The 14113-nt window shown below is 37.3% G+C and overlaps 1 long non-coding RNA gene across 3 annotated transcripts; it reads right to left on the reverse strand.

Annotated features, from left to right (window-relative positions):
• Positions 1-320: 320 nt before the first annotated feature.
• On the reverse strand, positions 321-11749 carry LOC143244198 (uncharacterized). Of its 3 annotated transcripts, none has more exons than XR_013024946.1 (3): positions 11415-11749; positions 7595-9663; positions 321-1348 (listed from the first exon to the last, which is right to left on the reverse strand). It is a non-coding gene; the product is annotated as an uncharacterized LOC143244198 (long non-coding RNA). The 3 variants fall into 3 exon arrangements; XR_013024945.1 differs by having other exon boundaries at positions 11373-11749; XR_013024947.1 differs by having other exon boundaries at positions 9181-9663; positions 11373-11747.
• Between the last annotated feature and the right edge of the window lie 2364 nt (positions 11750-14113).

Here is a 14113-nt window from a genome sequence, read left to right on the forward strand (position 1 = left end):
CAACATTTACTAGGTGACCTAAAATTATATAATTAATAGAATGGTCAAATATATGAGGCCATCCGAAAAGGTTATTAAATGCACACAACTACAAGACGTTTCGCCAAACTTTGTAATTATATGCTACTTTACCTTGGTATATACATTTTTAACCTTTCGAATAAATCCATGAAAGTCGTTTAAAGAAGGAAACATTGTACTAGCTGTATCCAGCTTTTCTTTAATAATCATAACAGAATGTGTTACAAAGCAGTTTTATTCATGGTTTTATTTCAATCTTGTGTCGTATAAATATTCATAACAGGATGTGTCACAACAAAGACTTGTAAATGGTTTTATTTCGATCTTATGTCGTATAAATATTTAATACAGAATGTGTCACAAGAAAGACTTGCAAATGGTTTTATTTCGATCTTGTGTCGTACTTAATATTCACAACAAAAGTTTAGAAGAATTTTAAAATGAAAACTTAACATCATTGAGAGAAAGATGATGACCACCAGCCTATAATTATTTTTCATCTAACATCATCTTCCACTTAACTTCTTCGATTAACACCTCCCTGTAGAAGGAACATCCTGTATCACAATAAAGAGGAGAGAGAAAGGGTCACGGTTCCTACAAGAGAGGGTTTTCTAGGATATCATTCTGTGAGTAGAAAATATAGGGTATTTGTGCCTATACTGGCCAGTGTTATATACACGTGGAAAGACAGAATGAAAGAACGACTGATTGATTGATGTCTGCTCCTTCCTAGCTTTCCATAATCTAGCCGAAACTTAACTGCTCCACGCCGTTAAAAACCGGGTTTCGATACATTTGGCCCATGGGGCACAGTAGACAGTCTGTTATGTAGCTTCATGCTTACCAAAAATAAATAAATAAACACAACTGTTTTTAATTTTAGACTTCGTTATTGACTGACGGCTGTAGGAAAAAAAAGAGAGAGAGAAAAAAATGAAAGTACTGCGATTTGGTTTATAAAAAATATTTTGCACTTAAAATAAAATCAGTACGCATGCTCAATTTTAGTCCCAAGTAAAATTCTGAGTTAAACATTCTGAGCAAAATTCTGCGAAAAAACAATTTAATTTTAAGTAAAACAACTTAATTACAAGTAAAATAAAAGTTGCAAGCTAGATTCGCCAAACTAACGATTACATTTCAAAGAACTAAGATGTTTATTAATTCATTTTTAATATTCTACAACTCGTACTGCAGAGACGCTAGATGGCGTTTTCTTCTAACATGCGCACGGGGAATAGTTTCAAAACACATGGTTAACAGTCCCTTCTTTATCATGATTATGTAATCAGTTTCAGCTGGTAACAAATGTTCGTTAACTGTCCTGGAAATAAAATAACATAAATTTATATTACTTATTTCCTTGAGAGCAAGTATGAATAATAAATAATTCTAGAGGTTTAGGGTTACCACTGCACACTTTGACCAGATCGAGTTGTTTCTGAAAAAGCGAGTGTGGTTTATATTACAATAAGCATTAAGACGCGAAAACTCTGGTGAATACGTACTTTGTTAGACCCCACCTCTCAGAAAAGGCTTAAAGAAATAAATCGACGAAGTAATCTGTTTGCGAACCTAAAGATATACATGTATACTTACCGTACGATAATCTAAGTTCCAAATAGTAACAACGCCAAGTGTTATACCAACGAATAGTTGGGATTAACCGTAACATTATAGCGTCCTCCCTGCTAAAAGGACGAGCATGTTTGGTGTGATGGGGAATGCAAGTCAATCACCCTAACCACCTGGTCATGCCACGCGCTAACTTCAGTTTAAAACAAAATTTGGCTCCTACGCATCACGAAAACGTAACCATAAAAGACACGCCATGTTTTCCATGGAGCAAAACCAAACTTTAAAAACCTAATAGCCGAAAGAAATTAATTATTTCAGTGACAGATGTATGCGGATAAAATGGAAAGATTTGTTAGTTTATAATGGTGATTACACTGTTTTCCTTTCTTTAAACACCAGGATGACATTTTCTAAACCATAACATTTGCTTTGTTAATTTAAATATATTTAAAGATATCTTGCTACATTTCCCAGAATGTAGAGAAAAACAATTGTTCTGGTCTTTTGACAATTCACGAAACAATGTCATTAGACTCAAAAGAAAGTTTTTGTTTTTTTACGAATAATATTGAGCCTTAAAGATTTTATACGACTCAGGGGCTAAACAACCAATAGCCAAGTCAGATGACCCTAGGATTCGGGTACAGCCTTATCTGTCAAATATTGAACAGAAGGTTTGATTGGTTTAGTTCGAATTTCGCGTAAATCAACACGAGAGATATTTGCGCTTTCCGTCCATAATTTAGCAGTGAAATATTACAACGAAGGCAACTAGCCATCACTGTCTCTTTGGATACACGTTTATCAACGATCAGTGAGATTAATTGTCACATGTTAATGCTATCATAGCTGAAAGCATGTTTGATTAGGCCAGAAAGATGGCTGGCACCTTCTGTCATTAGAGCTATGTTTAGTTCTCTGAATCGAATGACAAACTGCTTGTTTCTTTTAAAGTTGCCCGTGCCTAAAAGTGCAGAATATGGTCAGTAGCAAAAAGCTCCAGCCTCGGATCCTATAATCCACATATCAGCGTACAGGCCATTGGTTCACGCCTGTTTGTATACATTAGGCAACAAAATATGGTAAAGCAATGAAACCTGACACATTATTAGATTTTTTACCAATAATCTTCATTTAAGACCATTTCTTCGTTGTTAAGCCTAAGACTATGCTTTACTCATCGAAAGGATTGAACGCACAGTATCAGTGTTTCAAGTCCTCGAGCTTACCGCTGAGTAAACAGAAGAGAAAGGGTTAAGACATATCTACAATGCTTTTTTTCTTCTTCTTCTTCCATGTGCCGCTGGTTTGAAATCTGAGACTGATTAAAAAGGAATGTGGAAGAATAAACATCTGGAATACAGCATGAGTCAAGTCTGTAATATGTGACCTGACTTTCTTAAACGAGTGTAGGAAAAAAAAAAAAAGTCGTATTTATGTAAACATTTAACTGGCTTCTCCCTAATGGTTAACTCTGGTAGTGATGGCGCCTGAATAGCAATGTTCGGATCGCGGGTTCGAGTCTCCATTACCGAACATGCTTTCCCTCTCAGCCATGGAGGTGTTATAAAGTGACGTTCAATCCTACTGTTCGACCCGGCATGGCCAGGTGTTTAAGGCACTCGACTTGTAATCAGAGGGTCGCGAGTTCGAATCCCCGTCACAACAAACATTATCACCATTTTAGCCGCGGGGGCGTTATAATGTCACGGTCAATCTCACTATTCGTTGATAAAAGAGTAGTTCAAGAGTGGGAGGTAAGTGGTGATGACTAGTTGCTTTCCCTCTAGTCTTACACAGATAAATTAGGGAGGGCTAGCGCAGATAACCCTCGTGTAATTTTGCGCGAAATTCAAAGCAAACCAATCCTACTAATCGTTGGTACAAGAATAGCCCAAGAGATAACGAGTTCCCTTTAGTTTAACGCTTAAAAATTACGGACGGTTAACGCAGCTAGCATTCTTGCAGTTTTGCGCGAAATTCAAAACAATTCAAACCTTAATGGTTATATTGCTTCATAGTTTCAGATTCCCAAGAATGAACCAAGCACAGGTCAAGAGTATAATAACTTGTGTCTTTTTCTCTTTTAGACCCGGCATGGCCAAGCGTGTTAAGGCGTGCGACTCGTAATCTGAGGGTCGCGGGTTCGCATCCCCGTCGCGACAAACATGCTCGCCCTCCCAGGCGTGGGGCGTTATAATGTGACGGTCAATCTCACTATTCGTTGGTAAAGAGTAGCCCAAGAGTTGGCGATGGGTGATGATGACTAGCTGCCTTCCCTCTAGTCTTACACTGCTAAATTAGGGACGGCTAGCACAGATAACCCTTGAGTAGCTTTGTGCGAAATTCAAAACTCTTATCGGAGAGCCGGGAATTTCTAAAATATTAAGCGCTTTTCAGCTTGTAAGAAGTAGGACTTTTAAAAATACACCAATCATGTCGTTCGGGAACGCTATTTCGACAGCATTTAACACAATATTTTTTAAATTAAACTACGTTCGGATTTGACTACACGCGTGTAAAGAAGCTAAAACAAAATACTGACGTTATGATGTTTTAAGTTGTCATGGCAACAAGCTTACCCCTCCTGGGCCTAAAATAAAACGAAACATGAGGCCTTTTGTCGATTTTATTTCTCTTTTGGCTCGATAAACATCTGATGTTAAAATAAACAATCTTATTATTTTAAATGAACTAATACAAACAATAAATCTGTACTGTTTATATACTTTTGGGGGCTCTGTTACACGTTTAATGCATTATGTTATCATTACTATCACACATCACAGTTTTGTTTTTGTTTTGAAATTCACGCAAAACTACACGAGGATTATCTGCGTTAGCCGTCCCTAATTTTGCAGTGTAAGACTAGAGGGAAGGCAGTTAGTCATAACCACCCACCGCCAACTCTTGGGCTACTATTTTACTAAAGAATAATGGGATTGACCGCACATTATAACACCCCACGGCTGAAAAGGCGAGCATATTTGGTGCAGCACAGTTTTATAGACGATTAATCTCGCGACAGTGTGTGTGTGTGTGTGGTTAGAATTAAGCACAAAGCAACACAATGGGCTATCTGTGCTCTACCCACTGTGGGTATCGAAACTTGGTTTCTAGCGGTACGAGCACATAGACATACCGTTATGCCACTTGGGGCTCTTGCAACACTAGCAACTGATAAATATATTGAAAAATGTTTTCCGGACAAGAGCCATGATTTGAAATGTATTTATGTTGTAAATTATTTTGTTTTCGGTTTCAGTTTCCATTTCGCTAACTTACGGTTTCAATTCGTTGTTTTGACCATTTTCCATGTTTTGTTGTTGTTGTTAATTCTTAACCGTTTTGGAAACGATCAAGTGTTTCGGGTACTTACTGTCCATACAGTCCACAAACTAAATGAAAATATATTATGTCAGATATTCCATTTACATCTATTGACTGTCTTAGTAAAGTATAAACTTGTGCCAACAAAATAGCACGAGCTGAAATAAATTCACACAAAAATAATGTTAAGAGAATAATATATGTTTATTGCCCACACCCGTTCCAACCAGTTAAGTAGAAATTAAATACAATTTAAACAATAAATCACCGGCCCATTATGCCGCTAATACGCATGGCCCTTTAATCAACATCAACCCGCGATTTATTATGCCCCTAACACAGAAGCCATTTAATCAACATGAACCGCAAGCCCAAAACACCCCAAACACACAAGGTCCTTTAATCAGCTTCAACGCTTGAACAAACTAATGCGGTTACTGTTTGTTTGCTGTTAAGTCCAAAGCTACAACTTGGGCTATCTGTGATGTGATTACCGCGGGTATCGAAACCTGAGTTTCATTGTGACAGGCCTCTAGATTTTCTCCTATGCCATTTGAAGAGGGACATTGTTAATGTTCGATAGAATTCTGGATTTCCTGTTTTATTTTCACAAAATTTAAATGCATAAATTATTACGTTATGTGTTTCCCAAGTACAAACCCATGTCTTCAAATAGGCTAAGACACAACAAACACAGTCATGGTCAGAGCACTGTTTATATAGATTACTTGTTATAATGTGAATGTTCTTTAACACTGCATCATATCACTTGTTTGTGGATTTTCGAGAATTATAAAAGCGGCATGCTTTATGTGTATATAACGTAAATTACCAAAACACTAAGAAACAGTTTCTCCCAAAACGAGACCAACTCCGACAAGCACAAATTGTGTTTATGGAACACTTTTGACCGCACTTAGACCTTTTACTTGTCACAATGACGTAACTACCAAAAACAATGAGTTCCCTCCCCACATAAAAAGTAACTTGTGCCTCCTACATTTATTTCGCTATAATTGTGGTTGCGATTCTGTCCCCATTTTGGATTGGACACGTACTTAGGTCACTGACCCGTGACCTTTAAAGTGAACCAGACAAACAGCTTTGTATACGTAATGCCTGTTGTACAAGTTTGGTCAAAATGTATTCAGTCTTGAGAAAGATATTCCCGTCCACAAAGTAAAGAAGAACGGATAGGAACAAACCTGCTTTAGGCAGTGGGGCTGGGGAGAGAAAACGCACAAACATGGCGCTAGTTAGGATCCAATATGCTTTACTTTAAGCTTTCAAAATAAGCCCTTCTGAACACTTTCTGACTGCAAACATTTGTGCTTTGTTTTATGCGTAGTATTAACAATTTTATCTCGCTCTACTTTCAGTATTATCTAAACTGTAAATGCCGTTGACTAAACTTTTTTTTTTTTTTTAGTTTACAACATTTTCAAAATCAAAGTAAAACAGTCATAACCAACTTAATCGGGACGTATGAACAACAATAACATAAAATTCACAAATCACAGGAAGCGCGTGTCGTACGTAGTTCATACTACTATTGTATAACACTCAATTACACTGAGAAAGAATAACACATTATGTTAATATAGATTTATGCTCTTGATAGAAAATGAATAATATCTGGCCGAATTCAAACATGAATTCACTGTGACAAGTACTTAAAATATCACCCTCTGAGGAATGATTTGCCATCTATTGGTGACTTTTGTAAGCACTAATAGTTTTGTTGTCAACATTATTTTAAAAATTCAAGAATAATGAGCGTGTACATCAAACATTGGACGCCGTTTCACTGTCATACTTCTGTAATCACCAACAGCTAAGTTACATTAGTTTTACAGTGATTTTTCAAAATCCTTTGCTGATTCTAAAATGCGACAATGGCATTGTTGAAAGTTATGTATGACCATGAACAGTCATTGTTATATTTACTGTATTCTGCTATTAATTTTAATATCCAATAGCAATTAGCTTTTAAGTTTAAAACTGTCATGTACTAGTAATTCTAACACCCACAGTAATGTGTTTTATGTCATAATTTAAAGTATATGTGTGTGTGTCAAAAATTTGAATTTCAACGGTAGTATGGGATCATATAATTCAACCATAATACGCGATTATATAATTCACCAGTAATGCAGGATCAGATAAATCACTGGTAATACAAGATCAAATAATTCAACCAGGCAGCAATGAATCCTTCCGATGACGCTGATGAATGTCCCAGCTCGCATCACTCACTCAAGGAGGTTGTGATGGAGTGGGTAAACCCCACACCACAGCCAGGTTGAGTGAGGGAGGCATTATGGGTTGAGGCTTGATAAAAACACATTTCATGAGTTGTAGAATACCGAAGAATATTCAATTCCAGGTGACGACAATAATCTGCAGTTCTCTCGAATACAATAAAGGAACTGATTCTCAGTATTTAAGTGTCACAAAGGTCAAAATTTTGAAGAATTCTCGGAAAATATCATTGAATGATAATTGTAACTCCTTGTTTATGAATTTTTAATATAGTTTATGGGACTTTCAAGTTGTTACACTTGACAACCTAATCCTTGGGTGAATCAAGGACTTTTCGGGGGGTCTCAAACTTGAGTACACAGTTTCTAAAAAAAATCCAAGTTATAGCAGAGAAACTTACAGCTGCAAGCTATCCAAGTCGTCTCGTGGGGTGGTTTTGATCTCTTTGCACAAACTCATTCACACTTTATCTTCGTTCTTTTGGGCGTGTAGTAGAAGGCGCACACTGAGCAATCTACACATTTTTAAGTGTTTTTCACAAGGCCATGTTCTTATTGGCAAAACTGGCACTTAAATATAGCCAAGCATCTATTATAAAGCGTTCGGCGAAAATAATAAACAATTTTTTTAACTGACATTTTCGACGTCTGACGAACAGCTGAAGTAGCCCGTTTTTTACCATTCTACAGCACTGTATGAAGAACGCACTCCTTGAGCTTGCCAGTCGACATGTGAGGGCGGAAATGAGGAGGGGGCGTTGTTTGTAGGGGCGTACTCCGGCGGCGTAAGTTTCCTTCCCGAGAATTAATGAGGAACCCACGTGCACTAACGTCAGATTTCAAGCCTCCATCTGTTTTCACTTTTCGTTCCTTGTAACTGAAGTAACACATACGCACAAACACACAGTGAGCTATCCGTGTCTCATTCAACCACAAGCAACACGTTAATAACAACAGGGGGTTTACTCAACTCTTTTCTGGGTTTGGCTCACTAAGCAAGGTTTCATTGGAAGCCTCTAATCACTAGTTATGATTTTTGGAGCTTTATTCACTAATTATAGGCTTCTCGGATTTATTCACTGTTACAGTTTTCTGCGATTTTCTCGCTAACTATTGTTATCTGGGCTTTATTCTCTAGTTGTGGCTTTCTCGGCTTTTCTCACTAATCAAAGTTTTCTGGGCTTTATTCTCTAGTTATGGTTTTCTAGGCTTTACTAACAAGACAAAGTTCTAAGTTGTTGCCTATACTAACATGATGAACTTGCAGTGAAATAGCTCTGAAAATAAACTTACTGTTTAACTGTTTCACCTAAATGCTATCTACTAGCTTACCACTAATTACTATCAATTAAACAAGCTAAAAACATTATCCAAGAAAGAAATAGTAACATGTATTAAAACTGAAATACCACGCACACAATAACGAAAGAAAACTAGTCGAAAATCAAAGATGGAAGAAGTCTAAAACTAGTCAAAACTAGTGACAGACACCTAACAACAGTACAAAAGAATGATGACAGAAAACCCTAACACCAGTAAAAGAACGATGATAGAACCCTAATACCAGTAAAAAATTATGACAGGAAACCCTATCACCTGTAAAACAACAATGACGAAAGCCTAAAACTGGTCGAACAAAACAATAACGTTGGTATCATAACGAAAATTACCAATAAAGTAGATAATATTTCCAAATATCATGAAACAACTTTCTCAATCATTATATGGAGTATGAATCGTGTACCAAGTAATATTTTTTGAATAAACGTAACAAGATACACTGTACTAAGTTTGGCATTTACCATCTTGAAACGCTAATTTTAACCGTAGTGGAAAATATACGTTAAAATCCTTAATTTCACAACTTTCGTTATTATCAACACACATAGATCAAGTGAATTAAGAAAATGTAGAAAATAAATACTAATGTGTTATTAAAACTCTAAAGTTAAAACTGATTAACTAAATATCAAGGAATTACACGTACCATTATATGCGACACAGCAAAGAGTTAGGCCTAAGAAACCACAACACAAAATCCGCGCTTAATTTAAGTAATCCAACAACAAACTCAGCTAGTGATTTTAACAATTGAGAAGCCGTTAAACCTATGCACGAGGAGCATGACAGCTTTTTTTTTTTTTTTCAAATTTAAACAATCAATTATATTCAACAATGAGAAATTCGTAGGCCTAAAAATAAAGATGGTTTTAGCACTATAATAGTGACATGTAATGAATTTGTCTGTCCGTTATAACTTCGATTCCACGTCCTTTGTGTTGTTACCAACCCTACACATTCAACAGGACATCGTCCTTTAGACACACTCCGTAGACGTATGGCGTAGGAGACGAGACGACGACAACGCCCCGTTTAACGAGAGCTTTCCGTATACGTTCCAAAAGAACAAATTCACCACTGACGTTATGGTAGAACAGTGGACGGCTGGTGTGTAACTTGGTCTCACGGTCTGAAAAAAGTTAGGGAAATTTAAGAGAATGTGATCTCGAACGCATAAAATGACAGGTCAGAGAAAAAAAGAAAAGATATGAATAGACAGAAGGTGGTGGTAAGTAAATGAAAGAGTTCAACAGAAATCTGTAATATAAAGACAAACTGAAAACATTAAGCGTGACACAAACTACACGATAAGACAGTGAATAAAATAACGTTGTTAGTAAAGTCACATGTGTGACAACAATACAGAACACACAGTAGATGCTACGAGATAATAACAGGTGCGGTGTAAATATGAATTGATACATTAACACATGTGTATTTAAAGTGAAGGTTTTACACAATCATTAAAAACAATGACAAACTAAGAAATAGTAACTCCAACATATTGAAGGTGAGATCAACAATAGACAGGTCTGTTGATTTCTCTAGAGTAACAATAGACAGGTCTGTTGAATTCTCTAGAGTAACAATAGACAGGTCTGTTAAGTTATGTATAGTAACAATAGACAGGTCTGTTAAGTTTTGTATAGCAACAATAGACAGGTATGTTGAGTTCTGTATATTAACAATAGATAGGTCTGTTGAGTTCTGTATATCAACAATAGATAGGTCTGTTACGTTCTGTATAGTAACGACAAAACAAACACATCTGTTAAGTTCTTTATAGTAATGATAGACAGGTCTGTTAAATTCTGTATAGTAACAATAGACAAGTCTGTAAACTTCTGTATAGTAACAATTGACAAGTCTGTTAAGTTCTGTATAGTAACAATAAACAGGTCTATTAAGTTCTGTTCAGTAACAATAGACAAGTCTGTTGAATTCTGTAGAGTAACAATAGACAGGTCTGTTGAATTCTCAAGAGTAACAATAGACAGGTCTGTTAAGTTCTGTAGAGTAACAATAGACAGGTCTGTTAAGTTCTGTATAGTAACAATTGACAAGTCTGTTAAGTTCTGTATAGTAACAATAAACAGGTCTATTATGTTCTGTTCAGTAACAATAGACAGGTCTGTTGAATTCTGTAGAGTAACAATAGACAGGTCTGTTGAATTCTCAAGAGTAACAATAGACAGGTCTGTTGAGTTCTGTATAGTAACAATAGACAGGTCTGTTGAGTTCTGTATAGTAACAATAGACAGGTCTGTTAAGTTCTGTAGTAACAATAGACAGGTCTGTTAAGTTCTGTAAAGTAACAATAGACAGGTCTGTTAAGTTCTATAGAGTAACAATAGACAGGTCTGTTATATTCTGTATAGTAACAACTGACAGGCCTGTTAAGTTTTGTACAGTAACAATAGACAGGTCTGTTAAATTCTGTATAGTAACAATAGACAGGTCTGTTGAATTCTGTATAGTAACAATAGACAGGTCTGTTGAGTTCTGTATAGTAACAATAGACAGGTCTGTTGAGTTCTGTATAGTAACAATAGACAGGTCTGTTAAGTTCTGTAGAGTAACAATAGACAGGTCTGTTAAGTTCTGTATAGTAACAATTGACAGGTCTGTTGAGTTCTGTACAGTAACAATAGACAGGTATTTTCCGTTGTATCTTATCCTCTTGTCCTAAACATAATTATCATGATAAAATTAAAATTATATAACACCAGTTCTCTAACACTGAAAGCTATTACTTCTTGTTATCACAACTAAATGGTGGAGCCGAACGACTACACGATATATGTTGAAATGGGTTACAAATCATTTAAATATACATACCTCTGTTATTTATTATATCTGTTTAAGTCTAACATTACATACCCGAACCACTCCACAAACCAACTACGTTGCACAGAAGGAAGTTTTCTCTACCATGACTGCCGCGGTCTGCGTTTCTCAGCAGTGCCACCACGGATTCTTAAACTGTACCATGACCAACCAACGCCCCTTTCTTCTCAAGCCGTTTCCAGGCGGGGGTGTACTGTTACCTCAGCATCACGTGCCTGGCGAGAACCTCTCGACCATTATGTGCAAATCAGCCAGCGAAGAGAGGCTAAGCTTACAGAATGGATTGAGTTACAGAAGGTACTGGTAGGAGACATGGGGAACCGACTTCCACGGAGTTTAGCAACTTTACAGTAGGGACGTTCTACCAGGAGAAAGCTTTGAAATGTCGCCACGGTCATGTGAGAGTGGCTAACACGCACGTGATGATTTTGCTTGCTCTTGGCAAAGAATTACAAAGAAGATTAGTGGATCACGTGACTCAGAGGAGATTTAGATGTGACGTAACAGCCTTCCGTCGTTTGACCAGCAAGGAATATTGAATTAAAGCACTTTGACATCTGAGAATTTCAATACGATACAGGACGGAAGGACAATAAGAGCCGTCCGACGAGCTGAATTCACCCAGGACCCGAAAATCTCCATACTCATAAATATGCAACACTCAGAATGACTCAAAGGAGGCCCACCCACGTTCAACGTTCCTATGGGACAGGCATTGAAGACAATGATTTCAGAGATTCAAATTTCTGACTTGGTGATGTTTCAAAAACCGAATGAAATATCAGATTTGAAAGAACAACTGCAAATCATCGAAGCTCGAAATTGGAGTATATATATTTATGGGAGAGGTTTTCGTATGTGATACAGTTTCCAAATGTATTAATGTAGTTTACATACGCTCCCTAGTGGCTCAACTTATAACGAAATTGAAGATTTTCCTTAAGAGGTTTTCAATATATGATATCGACAAAGGTCTTAAGTTTCCAAATGTAGCTCACATACGCCCCTATTGGCTCAACTTATAACGAAATGGAGATTTCTTATAAGAGGTATGTCAGGTGTGTTGTCGACGGAAGGTTTTCAGTTTAGAACTGTGTTAATGTAACTCACAAATGCTCCCTAGAGGCTCAGCTTACAACGCCAACAACTGAGTCTCGATACCCGTGGTGAGCACAGCACAATTAGCCTATTGCATAGCTCTGTGCTTAATTACAAACAAACTCGCCCACGCGTAAAATAACGCTAAAACAGTTTCGAAGTTCAATTACTTCCTATGGCGAGCCGAACTGTAGATATATTTTGAGAGTCCATGGTTCGCGTCCGTTGCTGAAAGAAAAACACATTGAGACTATGAGGTGCGTTATTGGAATTCTATCATTCGGTCAGATAAGTGCGTTCCATGAGTTGAGAGTGGGTACTGCTCAGTAGCAGCGGCCATCGTTTGTGTTTATAATTAAGTACAAAGCCACACAATGAAATATCTGTGTTCTGTCCATCACGAGTATAAAAACTCGATTTTTAGCGTTGTAAGTGAAAAAATACCGCTGTGCCACTGGCGGAGCAGCTGCCTTTCCTTACAATTTAGCACGGTTGTGCGCAGATAAACTTTGTGAAGCTTTGCGCGAAAATATCCTTAAACAAACCATATGTAGATGGTAAAGAAGATTGTTTTGTTTTATAATTTCGCACAAAACTACCAGAGAGCTATCTGCGCTAACCGTTCAAATTTAGTAGGTAGCCAGGTGATTAAGGCACTCGACTCCTAATCCGAGGGTCCCAGCTTCGAATCCCCGTCGCACTAAACATGCTCGTCCTTTCAGCCGTGGGGCATTATAATGTGACGGTCAATCCCACTATTCGTTGGTAAAAGAGTTGGTGGTGGGTGGTGATAACTAGCTGCCTTCCCCCTAGTTTTACACTGTTAAATTAGGGACGACTAGCGCATATAGCTCTCGTGTAGCTTTGCGCGAAATTCAAAACAAACCAAATCATCAAAGGCCCGGCATGGCCAAGCGCGTTAAGACGTGCGACTCGTAATCTGAGGGTCGCGGGTTCGCATCCCCGTCGCACCAAATATGCTCGCCCTCCCAGCCGTGGGAGCGTTAAAAAAGTGACGGTCAATCCCACTATTCGTTGGTAAAAAGAGTAGCCCAAGAGTTGGCGGTGGGTGGTGATGACTAGCTGCCTTCCCTCTAGTCTTACACTGCTAAATTAGGGACGGCTAGCAAAGATAGCCCTCGAGTAGCTTTGTGCGAAATTCCAAAACAAACAAACAAACCAAATTATCAAATAACATTTGTTGAACATGTATCAAACAAAACGGAAATCCAGATAGATAAAAATATCGTCATTTTAGTAGCTAGGATTAAAAAAAAGTTTTATCAAAACTGTGATAGAGTTGTGTATATATATCACTATCAACAGGTTCACATGAAAGCTATGTTTGCGCTAGTATGAAATTAGTTGGAGTGTAGAAATAATCGTTATAAAAGAAATTTCTTGTAAATAAAGCTATAAAATGACCTTGAAAACTTTGAGATCCAATGAAGCTTCTAGCAGTTCAATGATGTCTTCAAGTCATTAGGGTTCAGGTAAGGTTATAACTTTGAAATAACAGTTCGAGAATTCCTTCAGTTTTCCAGGGGATCAGTTAAGCCTACAATTTTGTAATTGAGGTTCTGGAACTAGTAAACCCTTACATATAATGATGCGTCTGACGATTTGTGAATTCT

Source organism: Tachypleus tridentatus, chromosome 2 (genome assembly GCF_004210375.1).
Source record: "Tachypleus tridentatus isolate NWPU-2018 chromosome 2, ASM421037v1, whole genome shotgun sequence".
In the NCBI taxonomy this organism is placed as follows: Eukaryota; Metazoa; Arthropoda; class Merostomata; order Xiphosura; family Limulidae; genus Tachypleus; species Tachypleus tridentatus.